Below are 20,988 nucleotides of genomic sequence, written 5' to 3'. Positions count from 1 at the left end.
TATGAAGTACTAATTTAAATGTGTATATTTACCTACATAAAACAAAATGTTTTTCATGTAAGATACTTAACACAAGGTCAGTGATTGTGAAATACTAAAATGAAATACTAAAGGAAATTTAGGCAAATACTGTAATACTAGTAGTAGATTAGTATATCCCTATTTTTTAGCCTTACAGTTTGCAAAGGTCTGCTCTCATTAACATAATTTCCAGCTGCATCAAACAGCAACAAAAATAAAGGTGCTTAGAAACCAACTCTAAACTACCTGCTCAGCTTCAAATAGCACAGAGAAACATGAGCAAATACTGTAGCTGATGCAGCTTTCAGGTGGAGACCAAAATCTTGCTAAAAGAAGAGTGACTATTAGACCAGAAACAAGTCTGAATGAATGATTATGTTGCTCTAGGTGTAAATTGGCAATCGTTTTAACATGTTAGCAATAGCAAGACAAAGAGGACAAAATATATATCATCTGGTGAAAAATATTTAGTTTGTAGGGGATTTCTTCTGAATCTGTATCACGCTGCAGCTCCCTTCATACAGCCCCTCTTCTCACTACTATGCCCTCTATTTAGGGCTCCTACAAAATTCAAACATCAAGCTTAAAATAAGTATAGCTTCCTAAATACTGTAGCCATAATGTTTAAGTAGATGTGTTTCTTTATTTAGGTGTGTGTGTCCATGTGAGCGTGGTTTTGCATTATTTATGTACAGACTGTGTTGTATAAATGTAAAAATCCAGGTGAAAGTTTTAATCCCCTTTTAACCCACTTCTGAAAAAAGAGAAATAAATAGAGGGGACAGTGATAGGGGTTAAAGTGTGTTGGTACTATATGTTCATTTGTATGTGAGACAGGGAGGAAAAAGGTGAGATGGAGAGAGAGTATTCTCACCTATCAGATCATTCACCCAGCCCTTGCGCTGCGCGTCCCGGGTTCCCCATTGCTCACCCAAAGAGTCCACACGGTGTCACTGTTGCTGCGCTGCTAGCGCCTTGAATCCGCCCCCAACTTCACCACACAGGAAACAAGGTTACTGCCCAAGAGATGTCACTTCCGAAACACCCACTCCCGCTCGCTTGCTCGCGCTCGCTCCCTCACGCCCCCAGCCTATTGCCATGACAACCGAGAAAAGAATAGAATATAAGTGAGTGTTAAAGAGACAGAGGGATCAGAGAGACAGGGAAAAAGAGGGATGGACAGCGAGAGACAGAGAGGGGAGGACAGAGAGGAAAAATGTGGAAGTGTGAAAAAGAAGAGAGGCACAGAATGGACAGAGAGAAAGGTGAATGAGTGGGCGGGGAAAAGATGGATGACAGAAGAGGATGGGAGCTTGAGAGAGAGAGACGGAGAGAGAGAGAGAGAGAGAGAGAGAGAGAGAGAGAGAGAGAGAGAGAGAGAGAGGAGGCATGTGGTGGGATGTGATCGGGGGAAAGGGAAGAGGAGAGAGAGAGAGAGAGATGTAGATGCTGTGGATGCTGTGAAGAAGAAGAGAGAGAAATGAAGTGATGAGAGACGGAGAGAGGGAAAGAGGGAAGGGAAGGGAAGGAAGGAAGGAGGACACTTTTTTGGGAATAGGGAGCCCACATCTTGTTCCCATAGCAACACAGCCATCCATGAAATACTGACTTGAACCTCCCTCTCACTCTCTTACTCTCTCTGTTTCTGTCTCTACATCCCTCCCCCTCTCCTTTTCTCTCTCCATCTATAACTATATATACACACACACCGTGAGCGTAAGTTGGCACTGAGTATGTATGCAGTAATCCAAGTACTGCAACACTGTCAAACGCATCAAAAGGTACCAAATATACCATCAATGTATTGCTCCACAGGAGTTAATCTTTGTTTTACACTTGCAGTAGCCATATCTTGGATAGTGTCAGATTTTTCCTAATCTGCCGTGATACAATATTCATATATGTGATATGCATGTTGGGAGAGCAGTTGGTCATTGTAATCACTCCTCCTCTCCAAACTGGCTGTGAAGTGATCCCTTCCTCCTGCAGCTACACCGTAAAGGCCAGGGCATGCTGGAACACACTAGTTCATGTGACCTGTTGTTTGAATATATGTAAAAGCAAATGCTAATATTTGTTCCAAATGGCAACTCTCAAAGGTGAGGCAAAAAGCCTGTTGGCACAGAGAAGCGAGCGACAAGATAAACTGCACAAGTGGGCACTGTTGTGCATACTTTCAGACAGTCTGTTCGCAGAGAACAGACTGCCGTCATATCAAGAAATTCATGGTGATGCTCTCAATCATTCAAAAAAAAAAAAGCGACAGAAGAAGCTGTGTGAAGAATGAAAAATGAGATCTTGAGAGAGAAGTTGCGGCATATTTTCTCACCTCTCCACAACTGGCCAATCGCTAAGTAAATTAGGCGTGATTGACACTGTCAGTGTCGGAAAGTTACAAAAGTTGTCTGACGCAGCTGTCCCAGTTCTGATGTGGGGAGAGGAAATTTCAGGTGCTGTTCTACGATATGAAAAGCAGCAATGTGGGACAAAATGTACAGTTTTTGTTCTGTGCAAGATTGGATTCTAAAGTTCAGGTAAAGCTAATATGAAACTTCAGCCGGCTCAGCAAATTCAAGCGGGTATCTTGGTAATGGGAAGCTCTGTGTCCCGGTCTTCTGTCAAAACTTGTCTCCTCAGTGTTTCATGTGCCGCTGCCTTATGTATTTGGGGTTAGGGCTTAGGATACACAAATCAATGGAAAGACAGAGTTCAACACAGACTATGCGCCAGGACATATCCCGGTAGCAAGGACACACTTTAAAGAGAAGCAAAAAGAGAGACTAACTTTGGAGGATACTTGAAATAGGTTACAACCAGAAACCCTTCCAATGTACATAAGGGATGACGTATAGTTTTAGGATGAACCTCTTCTTTCACAGCAAAGGAAAACTTAGGTTCAACAGATGTACCATGATCTCATGTGGGGCACTAACCTTGGAGATAAAAACCAAAAAGCAATATGTCAGAAGGGCAAGGGAGGATCGATGTGGCCATCATCCCACCATGAATCCCAATGAAATCCAACTTTCTGCACTAACTCCTGGCAGCCTCTTCTTGATTCCCTCTCCCATCCATTGCTCCCCTCCTCCTTCTGCCCATCTGTTTCTCAGCCCCCCACCCCTTCGCTCTCTGGCTCCTTTTTTCCTGGATGTGGCCTTGTTCATACCCCCCCTTAAAGTTTCTCCATCTCTTTCCCACCTCCCTATTGTATTCCACTTTGTCACTCTTTAACCGTTTCATCCTCAATATTTCTCTATCTGGGATTAAAAAAACTACATGATCTGTCCTAGAATCACATTTTTTCCATTCACCTCTCTCCCGTTCCCCCTCACTCCTCCATCTTCTCTCACACTCGGTTATTCTATTTTTATTTCTAGATCTCTGTGATGCTTTCCCTGCCTCTCCAAATCTAAATTCAAATGTATCTACCTGGCTTTCAGACTGATCTCTGCTTTTCTTATACGTGGCCTTTGCCTCCTTCTCCTAAGCACAAGTCTTGATCTCTCTGCCAAAATAAAAGTCTTGTTAAAATATTCAACCCACATTGGCATTAATAAAGATAAACACAAATAGGCACATTTGTAAGGACGATCAAATCTCTAATAATAACTACACAAAGAACAATAAATACAAATGCCTCCATCTGTTCAACTTTGTGTTTGGTACTTTGGTGTTCTTCCATCTTCATCATTTGTGTGGCAGAAAAACTGTGGCTAGTAGTAGCACAAGTGGCCTCAAGATGTCCCTGTCATTCATTTGCATTTGCTTGCATAACTCTGATTCTGACTTATTTAAAACCTTCACAGAGACGGAAATATTGACTATATTTAATGTGACAAGGTTATGATAAAGATGATATAGAAAAGTTATTTAAAACAGACTGGTTCTCTGCTACATTTCAACGTGACGAGGATTTCCCATAAGACTGTGAATGGATCAAGCTCAGACACAACTTGCAAGTAAATACAGATGAATGACAGGAACAGCTTGAGGCCATTCAGGCTTTGGCCAATAGCAAAGCTGGCTATACAGCTGTACAGTAGCCTTCTCTCACAATCTCCCTCTCTGCTGCTCTCTCGCTCTCAGTCTCCCACTCGCTTACACTCACTCCCACAACTCTCTCTGCCTCTCTCTTTCACTTGCCCTCTCTCCCTCATTCTCTGTTCTGATCTCTCCTTCACTTACCTAATGTCTTTCAGCCAACTCGTTCAGTCTAGCAATGTCTCTATCAAAATGTCAAGTAAATCGTTTCTTGCAAACTTTTAAAATGTCACATATAAAGTGAAACGTGCATGTGCGCTGTATGTCCATCAGGTATGTAGGCTGAAGCACAGCTTGCATTTCCTGCCAGTCAGTAAACATGTGAAAAAACTATTTCTTTTAAAAATGTGTTCTGCCAATGTTGTCCACATCCAAGAGACACGGTGCATGGCATATAACAGAATTTTCCAACAGATAATGGACATCGAAACAAAATAAGCACCCCATTCATGGGAGAAGCATCAGGTATTTCTGTAAGGTCATAGTGTGCAGATATGTAAAAACAATACTTCAGAGTGCCCAGGCTGCTTTTGTGCTGTTTTACGCCTACATTGAACAGCACATTGTGGGTTCTTCATGCCAGGTCTGTGTCGTAATCAAGTCATCATTCACATCACTTTTTTATCTTTAACTTCCAAACGAAAAGGTAAAAATGTGGTTTCAAAAGGTAGGTAGAAAGCTCTCCCTCTTACAACCTGTGATTTTTGCTCTTACAGCTCTTATGTTCTCTCCCATAACTCCCCAGTCCACCATCTTTTTTCATCTCTCTGACTTTCAATCTCCCCTGCACTTTTCTCTAAACAGTCTAACAGGCGGTACAGGCAACTCTCCAGGTTGTTCTGTAAGACCCTTTTCACTCAGGATGTGAATAAATAAACACTGTGTTGGGAAAATGAGGTGCTGGACATCCTTTCTACTCCTTCATTCAGAGGTGTGGTGCTGCTTCTCCACCTGGCTGTGAAGGTGATATTAAAAAGGAAAGAGAGCTCTGTGCATGTGTGGACCTACAAGACTATATCAACTTGATGCGTGCTATGGCTCCATTTGTAGAATGAGTTGTCTGCAAACTGCAGGAACTGTGATTTGGTCAGTGGCTCTGAACTGAACCCTCGACAAGCGCTTTGGATAGCAGCTGCCCTTATCAACAATGAACCTATTGGATCAATTAAGTATTTTAAAAACCGAAAAGAACAAAGTATTATTTTGAACCAGTTTTGCTTGTCCATGGCTGGATGGCTCATTTAAACTCTTTGTTATTCCAACATACAGGATATGTACCGCCTAATAAGTCTTCCAACTTTAAAACCCATCGATCGTTTGCCCTATCCGTCTCAAAAGGACTGTTTGTTGTAAGAACATCTCCACATACAGAAGTAGGCATTTGTTAAGATTGCATAATTTTTAAAATCTTAAAAGTTATTGGTTGTCTAACTTCATATGACGTTTGTCATGTGACTGGATTACGACTGTGCAAACTAAGCGATTTGGTCGGGATTAAGCACAATTGGGTTAGGATTCGGCACTAAATAAACACACACACATCACGTGACAAACACGACATTCATACTGATAACAATAGCATAAATAAAAAATCTGATCATTTTTTTGCTGCTGTTACAAATGACCTACAACCTCTCATTTCACAGAACAGTCTTGTAGTGCCACTATTACAAAGCTACTCAGTTCCAGTTGGCACTCCAAAGGTCAGCCAAAGCTGATCACAGGCACACAATCATGCACTTTTTACAAACATTTATCGGAAGGAAACTGACTGTATTCTGGAGGACAATCAGCAGATTGAACCACAATCTGATGGAGACCCTTTTAAAAAGAAACCGTATGCCTGAGATACTTTGAAACTTTACTCCAGAATCTAATATCACCTGGGGAAAAATATGTATGTTTGCTTTTGTGCACATGTGCACCTGTGCATTTAAAAACAGTTTACTGCAAAAAGCCTTCCCAAGCCTCATTAACAGAACCAAATGACCAGCAGTAGTTGAAGTCCAACCTTGGAATTATGGTAATGTAACTCTTAAATATTACTTAGAATCCACAATTGCTGAATCTCTTTCAGACTTTCTGTGCATAAAAAAACAAAAACAAAACAGCTTTCTTGTTGTTCTGCAGATGCTATAAAGCACAGAACAAAGATTGAGAATCACAACTATGATGTCTGGGACAGGTTTATAGAGGTTTATAGTCAATGTGCCACTGCTTCATTTGGCTTCTCACCTAATATCACTGAGCCATCACTTACACTGGATTTGCTTTGGACAAGGGCAACAGGGTGCAGTAAGAAAATATATTATCTCCTCCCATGGTAATTGAATTTATGGTGCCAAATATTCTGAACCTCTATCACTCAAGAGTCAGTGCTGTGGTACAAACATATACTTTCTGATCCCACTGTTTCAATGACCACAGTACAGAGGCAGAACAAACCACTGACCACAAAATAACCAAAAGTTGCTTTGTCGAATGCTGAATGTCCAAATGCAAAAGAGCCATTTAATCCAACACTATCTTCCTATAGTACAAAGGGAATGCCAATTAGCTATCATAACCAGTATATGAATGTCATGTTGAGGGATACATTTAAAAGTGAGGCCTCCCTTATAATTTTTACGCATGTATCTTCATTTTCTGATTCATGCATACTAGTTGTTTTTGTGTCTGCTCAGGCTAGCAGAATGAGCTCGTTGAAAGTTTGTTAAGTTTGCAATGATCCCCTTCAAATTATCACCTGCTTCAGATGAAACATAGCAGTGCTTATACGGAGCCATGTTAAGCTTTAGATTCATATAAAATACCTATTAACATTTCATTTGATTGATTGATTTATTATTTTTATTATTCATTTGTTAATACACATTTTTTGAATTGTCAAGCTGAGCTGAGCTGAGCTGAGTTGAACATGTTTCTCAGTGTCACTTGCAAGTCATGCTCCTCATGCCCTGACCCCTGCGTGTTTTTGTTTCTCACTCTGTGTCATGCTGATTGAAAGCAGGTCGAGTCAAGCTGTTCCTAAGAGATAAAGAACAATTATAGTCATCTGTCCTCAATCCAGAGATAGACTAGGAACTGTGTCATTGTCTTATTACCCAAAGGGTTGTCACTAAAACTTCTCACTCATGGCGCACCTTAAACTCATGTTGCCTCATCACTGTCTGACAAACAGCTGACACACAGACATTAGAAACGTGCTTGACAAATAACAAAGTAGTTGAAGTGGAACTTCATAGAAGCAGAGTGTGAATAAGTGAATAACAACCCATTTAAAGAAACCAGTTCACGTCACATGTACTTAATGAACCAGTTGTGCAGCAGTTTCTTAACTAAAATCCAATCTACAACTTTAAATTATGTGTCTTCCAAGGACAGGCAATTGATTTGTTACAGATACAGTTTATTGACAAGTAATGTGCACCACTACTCTTCAATCGTACCTACCCTACTACAAAAACAGTGTAAGGTAGACATTACATGTCATTACGTTACAGGTTTTATTTATACATTTAATACGTCTTGTAAACATACGCTTAAGTGAAAAACTTCATAGCAGATATTCTATGTAAGCAAATATTGTTCTACTGAAAAGCTTAGGTGGGTCAATCTGCCTAAAGGAAGTGCCAAGCTGAAAAAAGAAAATTCCATTAGTCTGGGTTCAGTGGTTGTAATAACCTGAAGTCTAAATACTGCTTGAGAGCCCGACAAGAATATAACTTTGCAAATAACACTTGGGACCAGATTGGCTAATATTCTGTCACAAGAAAAATGTTATTTATCAAAGGTGCACCAGGCTGGATGCTCAGTGTCTGTAGACATTTCAATGACAGCGCAAAAATGCTGAGCTCACAAACAACTATTCAGAGGAGCTGCACTATATTAGCTCAAAAGCAAAATTAAAGAAACACAAGGGGAGTGGCAAAAAACACCTATCTAACCACTGTAGAAAACTGAAAGTCCAGACAGGAAGAATATAGTCCAAAGAGGAAAGTTACTGCTCCAAATGTTCAAGTGACAAAAGCTTCTAGTACGGGAAGTAATTATGAGAGAAGGAAAAGAGAAGGTGAGGTGTCATAGAGCACCAAAGTGTTTCACTGTTTATTGTTTATTATTATACTATTTAACAAAGCATCAGATTTTATTATTGTTTAGCTTAACAAAAGATTAAAATAAATATTAATTTACCTAGTTACTAGAATTATACATTTGTCATCATTTGTATAACTTTGATCAGTGTTTTGGAATTAAAATTCATCAGTGATTAGTATTTTCATTGCAACTACATATTGATTCTATTTTGAGCCTGCAGATGTCTGTACTGCACCTTATAAGCTCTGTTTCAGTCTTACAGTCTGCAGAGACGTCAGCCTGAATCTCTGATTGCACAATTAGCTGCTGTCTTAGTAGATCAGACTTTAACGTAAGAGGATGTGAGTGACAGACTGAATGAAGGGAAAATTCAGCACTGAGAGCTAAACTAAACTGAAACTTGAGTGTTTGACTGATGCATGCAATCTTGATTCTAGTTTGTTAGAAAAACATTGTTTTTGTGTTGTTAAGACAGTGAAAATTCAACCTAAACCTTCAGTCTAGAAATGTATCATCTTTCAGAAACCCTTATCTCCCATATCAGATGCTCATTTGTTTGGCAGCACTGAGTTGAAGACCATAGGACGGACACGGTTCGTTCCACCTGGCCCATCTCTCAGCTGAATGAGCAGCCAGCATTTCTTCACTGGCAGGATGCTTTAGATAAGAGCTGCACACTATGTTCAGCATGCTCTTCATAGACAGATACTGCAGACTGCATTAATTCCACTAACATTTTGATCACATGAGCCGAAACATCAATAGACCTGATTAAATTTACCTATGGGGAGCATTGTGAATAAAGACAGGCTGGGTTTATTATGTGTGGACTGACTTGATAAAGCGAGTGCTTGCTGAGCATGATAATATGTATTTTTTCTCATTTTAACCAGCTTTATAGTGTGAAAATGATAATTTAGTCAATTTAGGTTAGTTATCCTTATTAATTTTCACTGCGCTGACATACAGAGTTCCTCTTTAGGCTACATGTTATGAAGCTATGTGACCTTCTCATGTACATTCAACAATGATTGTCTTTACTAAATAACCTACAGGCATGTATCTGTATGTGTAGCTTTCCTCAGTTTTATGAGCTTTAAAGTAAGTTTCAGCTCACAGTTTCGAGTTTTGTCTTACTACACTCATAGCTTGATTTTTGCCTAAAATAAAAGATGTTTGCAGAGACAAGAGTTAAAACTGAGTTTCTACTATCTATTCTATATCAAACAGCAAAAACATATACTGTAGGTAAAGACTAGCTAGTGAACCGGAGAACTAAGCACCTACTATCATCATAATGATAATGTTGCTCCATAACTGGTAAATGTGTAAATCACCGTCTGTCTATTTTGTCTGTCGTATTTTTTTTTTGTTTTCCATAAAAATCTATTACACTTGACTTTATTGACCCAGATTGGACATAGTATGTTATTCATTCAAGGTCCCTCCAGGATCCAAATGGAGCCAACAAAGATCATGAGCAGACAAATGATCACTACATGTTTTTCTGAAACTCTAGGAAATGTTAAGACATTTAGGGAACCATCTGCGTTGATAAATCTGTCTAGTATCATGGACTTCTTGCTGTTAGAACTCTAGTAGCACCGAAGCTCATACAGTATGCTGCTGCAGAGGTTAAGTACATCAACTGTACTACATAACTCCAACATGTCCACAAAGACCTGGAGAACTTAACATCCTCTGAAATATTAACCAAGCTGATTAGACAGCTTCTACTAGAGAGTTCCTGGATATCTTAGACTAAATCGTGTAACATAACTGTACTGTCACTTCCCATAAAAGTTCATCAGTGCACATGCTTGCAAACTCCATTAACTACAAGGCCTTCAGACCTACTGGTGTACGAGACAAAAATATGTTTCTCGCATACATCTGCCAACAGGGATAACAGATTTGCTCATTCTTCACAGCTCACTTTTCAGCAATTACACGGTGCATGAACCACTAGCAAATAAAGACACATACTGTACATGGTGAGTGCGAAATATTAGGAACATTGACCTGACACTGAGCGTTATCCCTTTTGACATGTTTCCTCTGCCTTATCCACATCCACACTCTGTCATGGTGGAAACAGATTTGTTCTACATGTAACATGCACATGTACACATGAGCACTTAATTTACACTGCATCTAAAAAGCTACACAAGATACTCTGACATTTGCCAACACGCAGATACTCACACCGACTCTCTCTCTCACACATTTAAATTTAACAATTGAATGAATGGTAAAGACCAGTAGTTCATTTGGCAGAACACAATGTTGAGCTCGCAACGAATGCTGAAGCTGAAGAAAGAAGGGTCTCTGCAGCCACCTTTACATAAATACTGCAATTCACGACCTTTTATTTTTAATTAGAAAAACAGTGTGAGTGATTTGTATCATCTCAGGAAATAGTCACTGCAGAAACAGCCCCAAGTTTGTTTGACTGCACTTGTAAATGACTTATTTCCGGATGCTGCTTTCAGCAGTCATTTTGTGTGCACACTGAGGATTAAAGAGCCGCTTTGCTCGTCCTTTTATGTGCATGCGTTTGTCCAGTTGTTGTTTGCTGACTCTGAAACCAGCGCTGAGCCATATGGTTGAAATGTGCGCCACTAATCAAACGCCCGGACACACCTTCTCCTCTAGTGTGTTTTTATATTCTTCTTATTGTTTCTGCTTTGGAAGCAATGTGTATAAACTGTAAACTTGAACTTTTCTCTGACCTTAACTACATTCAAATCTCTCTTTGCTTCTGAAAAGAGGAGTAGTGGGGGAGCAGGTTAACCAACATTACAACCTCCGTAGTATGAGCAATCAGATGGCGTCAACAGGACTGAAAAACTCCTCCAGATGATGCCCTCAAGGAGAAACAGAGACATATGGAAGGCAGCGCAAAGTTTAATACCATTCATTTACACTCCTCAAACTAGAACCACAGCATGCAAGTTAAAAATCAGTGAAGCTCTTTAAGGAGCGCACCACATAACTGCAATGTCCACAGTTCCAAAAACTATAGTGATTTCACAGAGCAAAAGTTTCTTTTTGTCTTGCAACCAACAGCCCAAAATCTAAAAAGATTAAGTTTAACAACAATGAGACTGATTTAGCTGTTAACTGACTACAAATCATTTAGTTCTGCTACTGCACTATTTTAATTTGACATACCCAACTTAAAAGTGAAGCTGAAATGTACCTAATTCTAAAACAATTGATTTTTATTTTACAGCAAAACAAAGTCACTATAAAGCTCTTTAAAACTTGCTTGATCACTACGATTAACTGACTGTGTTATGTAGGCTTTTTTAAGTCTAAGTAAATTCAGGATGTGGTTTTAATTGTATGCATTTTTGTCTTTTAGCAAGTGTTGAGGCTACAAGATAAACATGTTAAGGACATCAGCTATCCAGCGTGTATTCCTGCATTTATGTGGGCACAGACATGTCACTGTGAACTCATTCGCTTCCTGTTACTTTTACTGATGATGTCAGACAGTACGAAGCAATGTCACTGCCAGCTCCCCAGAGCTCACCTCAGGTCTCTCCAAACGTTCCGCTCTGTCACCAATACGAACAGACGTATACCTCAAACGGAAGCACAGTGGCCTTCCTTACAAACAAGATATAAACAGCAGGCTTCCAGTGCACAGCAGCCATTCCTGCCAGATGCCATTAATTCACATCTCTGAATTCATGGCAAGTTAAGTGAATGTGTAACACTCTATCTTCCCTGGAGGATCTGAGAAGTGCACTTGTGACTCAAAGTTTTTGCCAGTTCAAATCTGTGGGCCTGCTAGAAAAATTCTTGGTGGGTAAATGACAGATGCTGTCATGTCCCTGAGCAACAATCATCAGCTGGGCAAGGCAGCTAAATACCAGCAGCTCCAGCATGGAGGGCTGCTCACTTATTACCTGAGGAATCTTGCAGCTGCATCTCCAAAGTGAATGTGTAACCGCGTGTTAAATAGGGCGGACCTTCAGCAACCCTTCCCTGGATAAATATGGGTGTAAAAAATTGCAAAATATACACAGTATCAAGTCAAAGCCCAGCACATTCTGCAACTCCATAAATATATTCATTGCTTCGAATTGTGAGTTTGGGTTTTTCTTTTGCATTAGATCGGAAATACAATCCAAAAATGAGCATATGCTTGAAGATTACTGCAACAGTAAGAAGTGCATGTTCTGTCTTTGGGGGACAGCCTGGCATTCATTTTTTTTGCAAGTCAGCTCTTATTTTCCCTACAGTATATTACCTCCATGTCTATTCTAACCTTTGTGAGTTTATTCACTGGATAAGGTGATGACATCACTTGAAAGATCAGATGCAAACCCCTTCCCTGAATAAACCAGTCAGATAATAGAGCCTTGTTATCATATCAGATGTTTCCTTTAGTGATAGATTCTGGGAGTTAAAGTGAAGCTGGCCTGCAGACACTCCTGATAAGAACAGACAGGCGAATGAGAGCTGGACACAAACTGACATCCCAGGACTACTTCCTGGCGAAAATAAATGCAAAACGAACCTCTGTTGTCTTTTTTTTATGGTGTCTGTGGCCAGAAGGTGGATGAAAAATATGCACATATCACAACAGTGCAGTTATTTGTTTTTTTGTCTTACCGCTCAGTCGCTATTCATAATTTCATGTCGTTTAATTTTAGTCTTGTACGTAAGACCTCTCTCAGACCTTGAAGTTAGAGAATAATTAATAAAACCTTACATGAGGCTGTAGCAGTGTTAAAGCAGGTGTAAAATGCTGACTGAACAATATGTTAACAAATATGCAAATTCTCAGTCCAGCACTTGCCACTTAAAGTAATTTGCCCCTATTGAAAACAAGCACATTAGATCCTATGAGAGAAAACAACCTCATACAGTATTTCTGTCATGTGTTCATTTTCCAACCTATTGCATTTGTTAAATAAAGATGGGCTCCAAGACCTGGGGGGGTCGTAATGTGGGGGCAGACCACTTGGATTGTAGCATCTGCAAGGCCACCTCTCACCCACAAATAATAGCACCATGTGTCAGAGCTAAAAGCAGTTTGAAAATGTCAGTAATGTGTTTTGTACTAAGCTGTGTGCAAATACTGCAAAGAAAGAGGGCCAGAAAAGCTCATTTGATGTAACTTCAGACCTTTAAAAAAATAAAATAAAATAAAAAAAGGTGCAGGAGGTGAAACAGTGCTGGATCCTCCAATAGATTCCAATGGATGCTCTCGAGCAGGGTGTATAATTTCCAAAATTTAAACATGAGAGTAAAGTGAGAACGCAAAATTGTAAGTGTGGTTTTGGCAATCTGCAAGCCCTTCTCATCGTCATCCAGTCCCACCTGACTGACAGTGCCATTAATAAAAAACAACAGTCTTACACTGTATTACTATCTATTATCATCTACTACTCCATTACATTAAATTCCATTCAGAAAACCGATCATTACTCCAAAAGAACTGAGCGTATTCACAAGACAATATTAAAAATAACATCAGGAAAGTTTTCCTACAACTCTTATTGTGATCATTAATACTTTCAAATAATAGCACAGCTCTTGAGTGTGGTAACATGCCTGGACGTGGTCTGATACAGTAGAAAAATACTCAAATCGTGTGTGGGACTGTGTAAAAAGGAGGCTAAATTTATCGTCAGCTGTTGAGTGAGCCTGCTAACCTTTATGAGGTCCTTTGAGTGGAGGTAAAACACTACTACACAAATATTACACACATTGACATGAACACACACATACAAATATAGTGAACAGAACCGTTTTTGTGAAACAAGTAACAAACTGCTCTAATCTATATCTAAAATCGAGGCGCAACCTACAGCACATTAGCTGTTTTAAAAAAAAACTAATCTGGTAGGAAAACCTTTTAAATGCTAATACAGTATTTTGAAAAGTGGGGTCTGCACACGACATAAGCAAAAAGAAAAGTTCTATTCACAAAGTGGGAGAGACATTTACTTAAGAATAAAAAAAAAAAAAGATTATCAAATGGAAAAATAAAGCTAAGTTTACTTCTTCCTAATCCTTATTTTCTAAACTAATACATGTTAAAACAAATACTAAATGTGGCTGCTAGTTTTAACAAACTAATCACATTGAGAAATATCCCAAATATATTCTGTGACCTTAAATATGAATGCACAAAGGAAAAAGTCCCACTCACAGTATTAACAACCATCCTATGTAGCCACTTTTCAACAATTATACTAGATTACAGAGAAAAATAATTAAAAAATATAAAAATACAGTTGAAACTGCATGTTTCAATCCCAACACTTTCATAAATGTTAATACAGTATGTACATTACATTGAAATCTAGCCAAGCTACCAAGGTAACAATTATTGTAATAGCCATAGACTTACACAATTACAGAATGGGCCATAATACACAGGAAATAGTTTGGGGCATCAATTAACTATTGTTTCCATTAATTTGCTGCAGTTTTTTCTAGTAATCAATTGTCTGTTCACATGTGACGTGAACATGTCATCTGAAAAATGTCCTAGAGGACAAATTGACATTTCGTCAACTTCAAAGCCCAAATGAAATTCGGTTTACAATCACGTAAGACACAGAAAAGCATCAACTTCATGTGAACTGGAAGTGGAGATGTTTTCCTTTTTTGCTAGAAAAATGTACATGATTAACGTATCAGAACAGTTCATTAATTAACTATGAATTGTTTCATTTGTAAAACTGGCCACATGCTAAAAAGTCTGACAAGTGCATTTTACACACAGGACACAAAAAGCCATGTTACTATCTCAAATATTCTAATATATTTAATATTTATTTGATGTTTAATGCAACAAAGAAACAGATCAGTTTAATCATTTATTCATTCAATTTCTCTGCCCACCTAATCCTTTACTGGCACACCTGGGGCTACAGCCTATCCCAGCATGCACTGGGCGGATGGCAGGACACCGGGCAGGTCGCCAGTCCATCACAGGTTGAACACAGACAGGAAGACTCACACTCATACCTACAGGCAATTTAGAGTCTCCGCTCTGCCTGTCTTGTACATATTTGCAATGTGGGAGGAAACTAGAGAAAACCCACACAAATGTGCAAACTCCACACAGGAAGAAACAAGGATCAAATCTGGGTCTTCTTGCTGTGAGGCCTGTAAACCACGAGATTACCAAACCTGTGGAGGTTACCTTCATGACCACATCAAGTTCAGTGTAATACAGTTTCTGACATGAGTTACATTCATTTTAAATATTGGCTCAGAACTAACTTTTTACTTTTTTTTATTATTTTAAATGGTCATTATTCTCTAGAACAAGGGACATCTTAAATGGTTAAATGGTCTTAAATGGTTTTGTTGGAGCAAGAGTCAAAATCTCAACTTAACAATTACATAAAACTAAGAAAACCGATTACAAAAATAGCTGCACAGCAATTCTCTGTCAATTGAGTCAACAGTAAACATTTTGCCTATTCCCTGTTGTGTTCACTTGTATGAATTTCTGCTTGCTTGCAACGGAGACACATCTCTCATAACTAAAGTTCCTTCTGAAATGACACACATGCCTGCACATGGACATAGCAGCAATGATTTTTTTTAACTTATTCTCAAAACTTATGTCATGGAAATGCTTTCATGTTAACAACCTGCGTAATTAGTGAGTACAATAAAATACTCCTTGTTAAGATACCAGCAACAACCAGAATTTTTACATGTTGCTATGGCAAATCACCTCTTCACTGCTAAAACAACACCATTATTTCACAATAGAGCTCTTCAAATCTGTGTGTGTGATTATGAAAAATTAAAAGGCTTGAGAGAATGAAAGTGGAGTAACATGCAGCTGTAACAATTCTAAAGAGAGCTCATAACGTAAGCTACAAGTTCTCATCTGAGACAGAAAATGTCCCCAGTTTTAAATGAAGGTCATATGTTTCACACTTATGAGAGACTTAGTTCAGCTTAGCTGAGTTGGTAAAATAATTTCCATGACCTGACGTGGCTGCGTCTCCCTAAACTAAAGTGAAGGAGACTGCAGCATCTCAGCATCAGACACAACCAAACATGCAGTGTAAAATGATGAATATAAAAGTCATGCAAGCAAATATATACACACAAACACAAGGAGGTAAAAATAGCAAAACATCTGAAATTAATGGCTCTATGGGTGCCTGATTAACCGCCCCAGCAGTGCAGTATAGTTTGTTCGGTGTGATGTAGCATGCTGAATAGAGAGAGCAGAAAGCCCTGTATTCCACATTCAGAGATTGATAGCCTGACACTGATGTTTAATCCAGCTTCAGGCTTCAGTGCACAGATATGGTTTTATTTTCCAATTAATTTCAGATGCCATTATTTTACATCCTGTGGTAGTGGCTTTTATTTTACTGGCCCTCGAGCTACGTGAGGGAGAATTTTAAAGGGTACTTGAAATGTACTACTTTGAGTGTAGATGTTAAAAGAGAAAAAACTTTTTTTAAAACCTGCCCTTAATGACATAAACGGCACTTTAGGAGCATGTCTCTATTTGAAAAATGTGGGGCTGTGTACCTGTAGACTGGTCAGAGTCCTGACCCAGTGTCCACCATAACATTCACACCACTAGTGGTGGCCGATCAGTGTAGTTCAGTGTCCTACAGTCACAATATTTGACTGGGTATCAACAGGAATAACATAATACACGAAGAACTAAATAAAATAGCTTGTTCTCATAAATTCATCTCTAAAGAAAATTTCATTCATTGGTCAGCCCCTGACTCATAATAATGACATGTACAGCACAATAACTTCTCACAGCAACTAGGGTATTTGGCTAAAACCTCGTAATTCTGAATCACGGGCATCCTTGGGATTGGATGACATCATGCCTGCAAACCTTATGAGCCAACCATATCCAGGGGGAGATCATTATCCCAGATTGGCTGCCCTCTGATTGGCTCAGGAGGGAGGAGGCAGCTCAACTCGACCTTTATGCTGTGAGTGAATCCTGACAAGATCAATCAACGGCCAAGGCATTCTCTCTCTCTCTCACACACTCATTGAGTCATTCCACTCAGGCTTTGCAGCAGAATTGAATTACCCACCCACCCAAAGTATAGCTGAATCTAAAAATTCCGCTCCTCCCGGGGACTCCAGCAGCCCCCCAGTATCACTAAAGCACTAAAGGCTCTTAGAGAAAAAGGACATGGGTATTCTTTACTAAAGCTAGTTTCGTGTCGGGCAACAGGAAAACAGAGAAAAGAGGATCAGCTGAAGACCAAAGTCAGTCTAATGGTACTGAACATAATGCGAGTGAGAGTGACGACACAACTGGTCCAAGGATTAATTTATTCTTTGCCAAAAATAAACCATGTGGATCTTTCCACAGATGCTCCATGAAGTCAGATGTTCTTGTCTGAGGAAGATTGTAAAAGCTACTACCACACACTATATGCAGATGACGTACTAGACTTTATGGGCTAGAAAACAAAAGGCCCCAAACACCATTTTGATCACTAAATGTCCCTCTCAGATTAAACCTGGGGGTACCAGTACTTCTACTTGTTAGGTTTGCAATGAATCTATGCAGCCACAGTCCCTGGTGAAATGCAATCATATTTTGTGCTGCTGTGGCCAACTATTGATTGGCCCGAAGAACTTAAAGTGCATGCCAGGTAACACATTAAAACAAGCTTAGTAAGCAACTGTTATGCACATGTGATCATTCATTGGATCCTACACACACTGATGAATATGTAAAATGTGGTGCTGAACCCTGATTGACTTTCTATCTGCAGGCCAAAATAATGACGAGTGAAATCTCAGTATCTTGACATCACTGCTTGTCTTTGACCAGAAAGCTTTGGGGATACTTGAAAAAGCTGAAGGCACATTCTTGTTTGACATTTAGAAGTACTGACTTTCCACATCTAGAGGGGATTCGGCCGGCAAATTTAAAACGTCCCTGAACTTGGACAGGGGGATCTTTGATTCGCAAAACATCAGATCACTAAAGATCTGTCAACACCAACAGAGAAGCTCTGCGGCTGGAGAATTCAGCTCTACATGTGTGATTAAAAGCAAATCACTTCTCCCAAACGCTCATCACTGGTCACTACACCACTAATTCCAAAAAACACTTGAAAACACAGCCGCAAACACATCTCTTGTATGCTCAGCACCCCCATTGGAGAATGAATGGGCTCTCTCTTTTGACAGATCATCTAGTGCACAGGACTAGATGAATCTCGCGCATGCAGTACAGTAATAGCCGAACAGATGATGGTTCTTGGCACAGCCTGAGTAGTAGAGGGGTGTAAGACGGTCCCTTATGTCACACAGGAGAATGAGAGGGAAAGAGAAAGAGGGAGAAGAGTGCTGCAGTGCATTGGTGCTGTGCTGTCTCTTTAACTATGGCCATGCTTGACAGGAGCTGCTGTATCAAACTACTGTAAAATCGACAAGGCCAGGGATAGATCAGTGGCTGGCTGCTTGCTTCCATAGTGTCCATCTGCACTCATGGATGCAGCCGTTGTACAGAAGGTAAAGAGGGAGAGAGAAAGAGAGAGGAAGAAGAGGCAGCGAGGGGGCAGAAGAGCATGTGTGTGTGTAGTATATGTGTGTGTGGGTGGGTGGCTCAGCATGGGGGGAGGGGGGTCAACCAAAGCAAGGCAGAGAAAGAAAGAAAAAGAAGGAGAAAGAGATAGACTGGAAGAAGGTGTGAGTTTGAGAGAGCGAATGAGGGAGGAAAAAGATTTAGCCAAGATAGGAAGGCCTATCGCTGCTGCTGCTGCCTGCCTCCCACTAACTGCCTGTTCATGTGAGCTGGTACTTGGCATGACTGCAAATGGCTTGCCTGGTACATTAGCTTAACACACTCATCAATGTGGGCTCAAATACATCTGCAAAATTGTTGAGAGCCCCTTGCGTCCCCACCCTTCCACAGTTGTGTGGATCTATATCTCATTGCAAATCAATGTCATACTGATATCAGCCGTCGTACCGTAGATTTTATCTCTAGATGTTGAGTCACAGTGTGGCAATAAATATAACAGTGTTACATAATGGCTTTGAGTAACCATAGAGCTTCTAATGTATAGGTAGACAGGGGAAAAGGATGAGAGTATCTGTGTGCATAAAGCTGGTTGATCGAAATACATATAAGGGTAGATTTTTCCAAATTGGAAAATTGGATTGATTTTTCCAAAAACTGTTTGGCATGTGAAATTTTAGAAAACAGTGAGAGATGCACAGTTTCACCAAAACTGTACAGAGATGTTGTCTCCAGAACAGCTTATTTTGCCCAAACACCAAAAGATTATCAATTAACAATAAGGTAAGACAGAAAAAAGCTGCAAATTTGCATGATTTACATAAATGCTGCAAATGTTTCGACTTCATAGAAAATATCAGTGATTAATTACTAATAACAATATTTGTACATTATGTCCTGCTGAGTGACTCAGACCTGGTAACAAAATACTGTGCATGCTTTTCTGATTTGTAATATATGCATACAATGGCTGCAAAAAATAATGGAGAATTTTTACATATTTTATTTCAAAAAACAACAGATGCACGTTACGACTTCTTTTCTGTAAGTCAGCTAATCCAGCGGTGGACAGTGCAGTGGTAGACCAGGGCCTACCTCCAGTAGATGTCCTTACACTTACCCTGCCTTTGCCTTGTACTTTTTATCTCACTTGTAAGTCGCTTTGGGTAAAAAAAATCTACTTACATTTAAGGGGACATACAGTAAACTGTTTGAGGACAATATAAGTACTGTGCAGTACATAATACTATCATAAAAACAGGTTTACAAGTGTCATCTCTTTTGAGGGTACAATTTTGTTAAATATCACTGATGGAATTATTAAGTTAACACCTTGTTACAGTTCTGTTTATTTTCATCCAGCTTACGTCGCAACCCTCAGCAGTTGTACCAAATTGGATAAGACTAAACACTGCTTAGCTCCGAAAACAATGTCTAAAATGAAACACCACTGTGCGCTCACAGACAAAGAGTACTCAGTGCCATCGCTGGCAGGTTTTTTGAAGGTGCAGCACTGTGCTCACAATTTCCTGGCAATGACTCCCAGAGTGGGCTTGCACACACACACACACACACACACACACACATAGTGGCAGAGCATTTCACAAACATTATGCAACCAACTTCTATAGCTACACTTGCACAAGAGGGCATTTTGGCCATTATTTTCTTTGCTCTGAGGGAGTAAAAGGCAGAGTGAAAAGGAGCCGAGCAGGTTGCCACAGTTAAATTAGGTCTCTCTTTTCATGTGCAGCTCAGATGATGACTCCAGGGTCGCGGAGGTTTTTTTGTTTTTGTTTTTTTTATTTTTTATTAAGATTAGTCTCCATTTTGAAGGCACACATACTGTTCTACAAGGGGGTTACAGGTCTGTGAGTGCGTGCTTGTATCCACACGTACACCATCACTCGCTCACCCTGACAGTCACATGCAGCACACCTCCACTCTCTCCAGAACCCACACACTGAATAATCTCCCTCTCTCAGTCACACACACAAACATCTACTCACACGCATCCAGTTCCTCCCCATCCTAGTTTTAAAGCATCTCTTTCCTTGATAACAGGTGCTCACAAGAGCCACGACAACCCCAATCCTTGACGTTTCTGATCAACTTTGCACTGGGTTTTCAATCTCACCCTGGTCTGACTGAGAAAGCTCACTTTTATTTTTCAAAATTAGCCCCTATAATCTCACACACACACACACACACTGCAAATTGAACGTTTCTTCTGGATAGATGTGAGGCAGCTCACTGCAGCACGCCTGCTCACATATAGCATTAGTCACAGTTGCAGTGCAATGATACCAAGG

General features: G+C 39.8%; 1 protein-coding gene across 6 annotated transcripts in view; it reads right to left on the bottom strand.

The window, feature by feature from the left end:
• The window catches only part of syngap1b (synaptic Ras GTPase activating protein 1b), a 108,997-nt gene that overhangs the window by 86,899 nt on the left and 1,110 nt on the right, over positions 1-20,988 (bottom strand). The window lies entirely within an intron of this gene.

The sequence above is a fragment of the Anabas testudineus genome, chromosome 16 (assembly GCF_900324465.2).
Source record: "Anabas testudineus chromosome 16, fAnaTes1.2, whole genome shotgun sequence".
Classification (NCBI taxonomy): domain Eukaryota; kingdom Metazoa; phylum Chordata; class Actinopteri; order Anabantiformes; family Anabantidae; genus Anabas; species Anabas testudineus.
The sequence above is the reverse complement of the archived record's forward strand: the minus strand, read 5'-3'. Positions and strand labels throughout refer to the sequence as shown.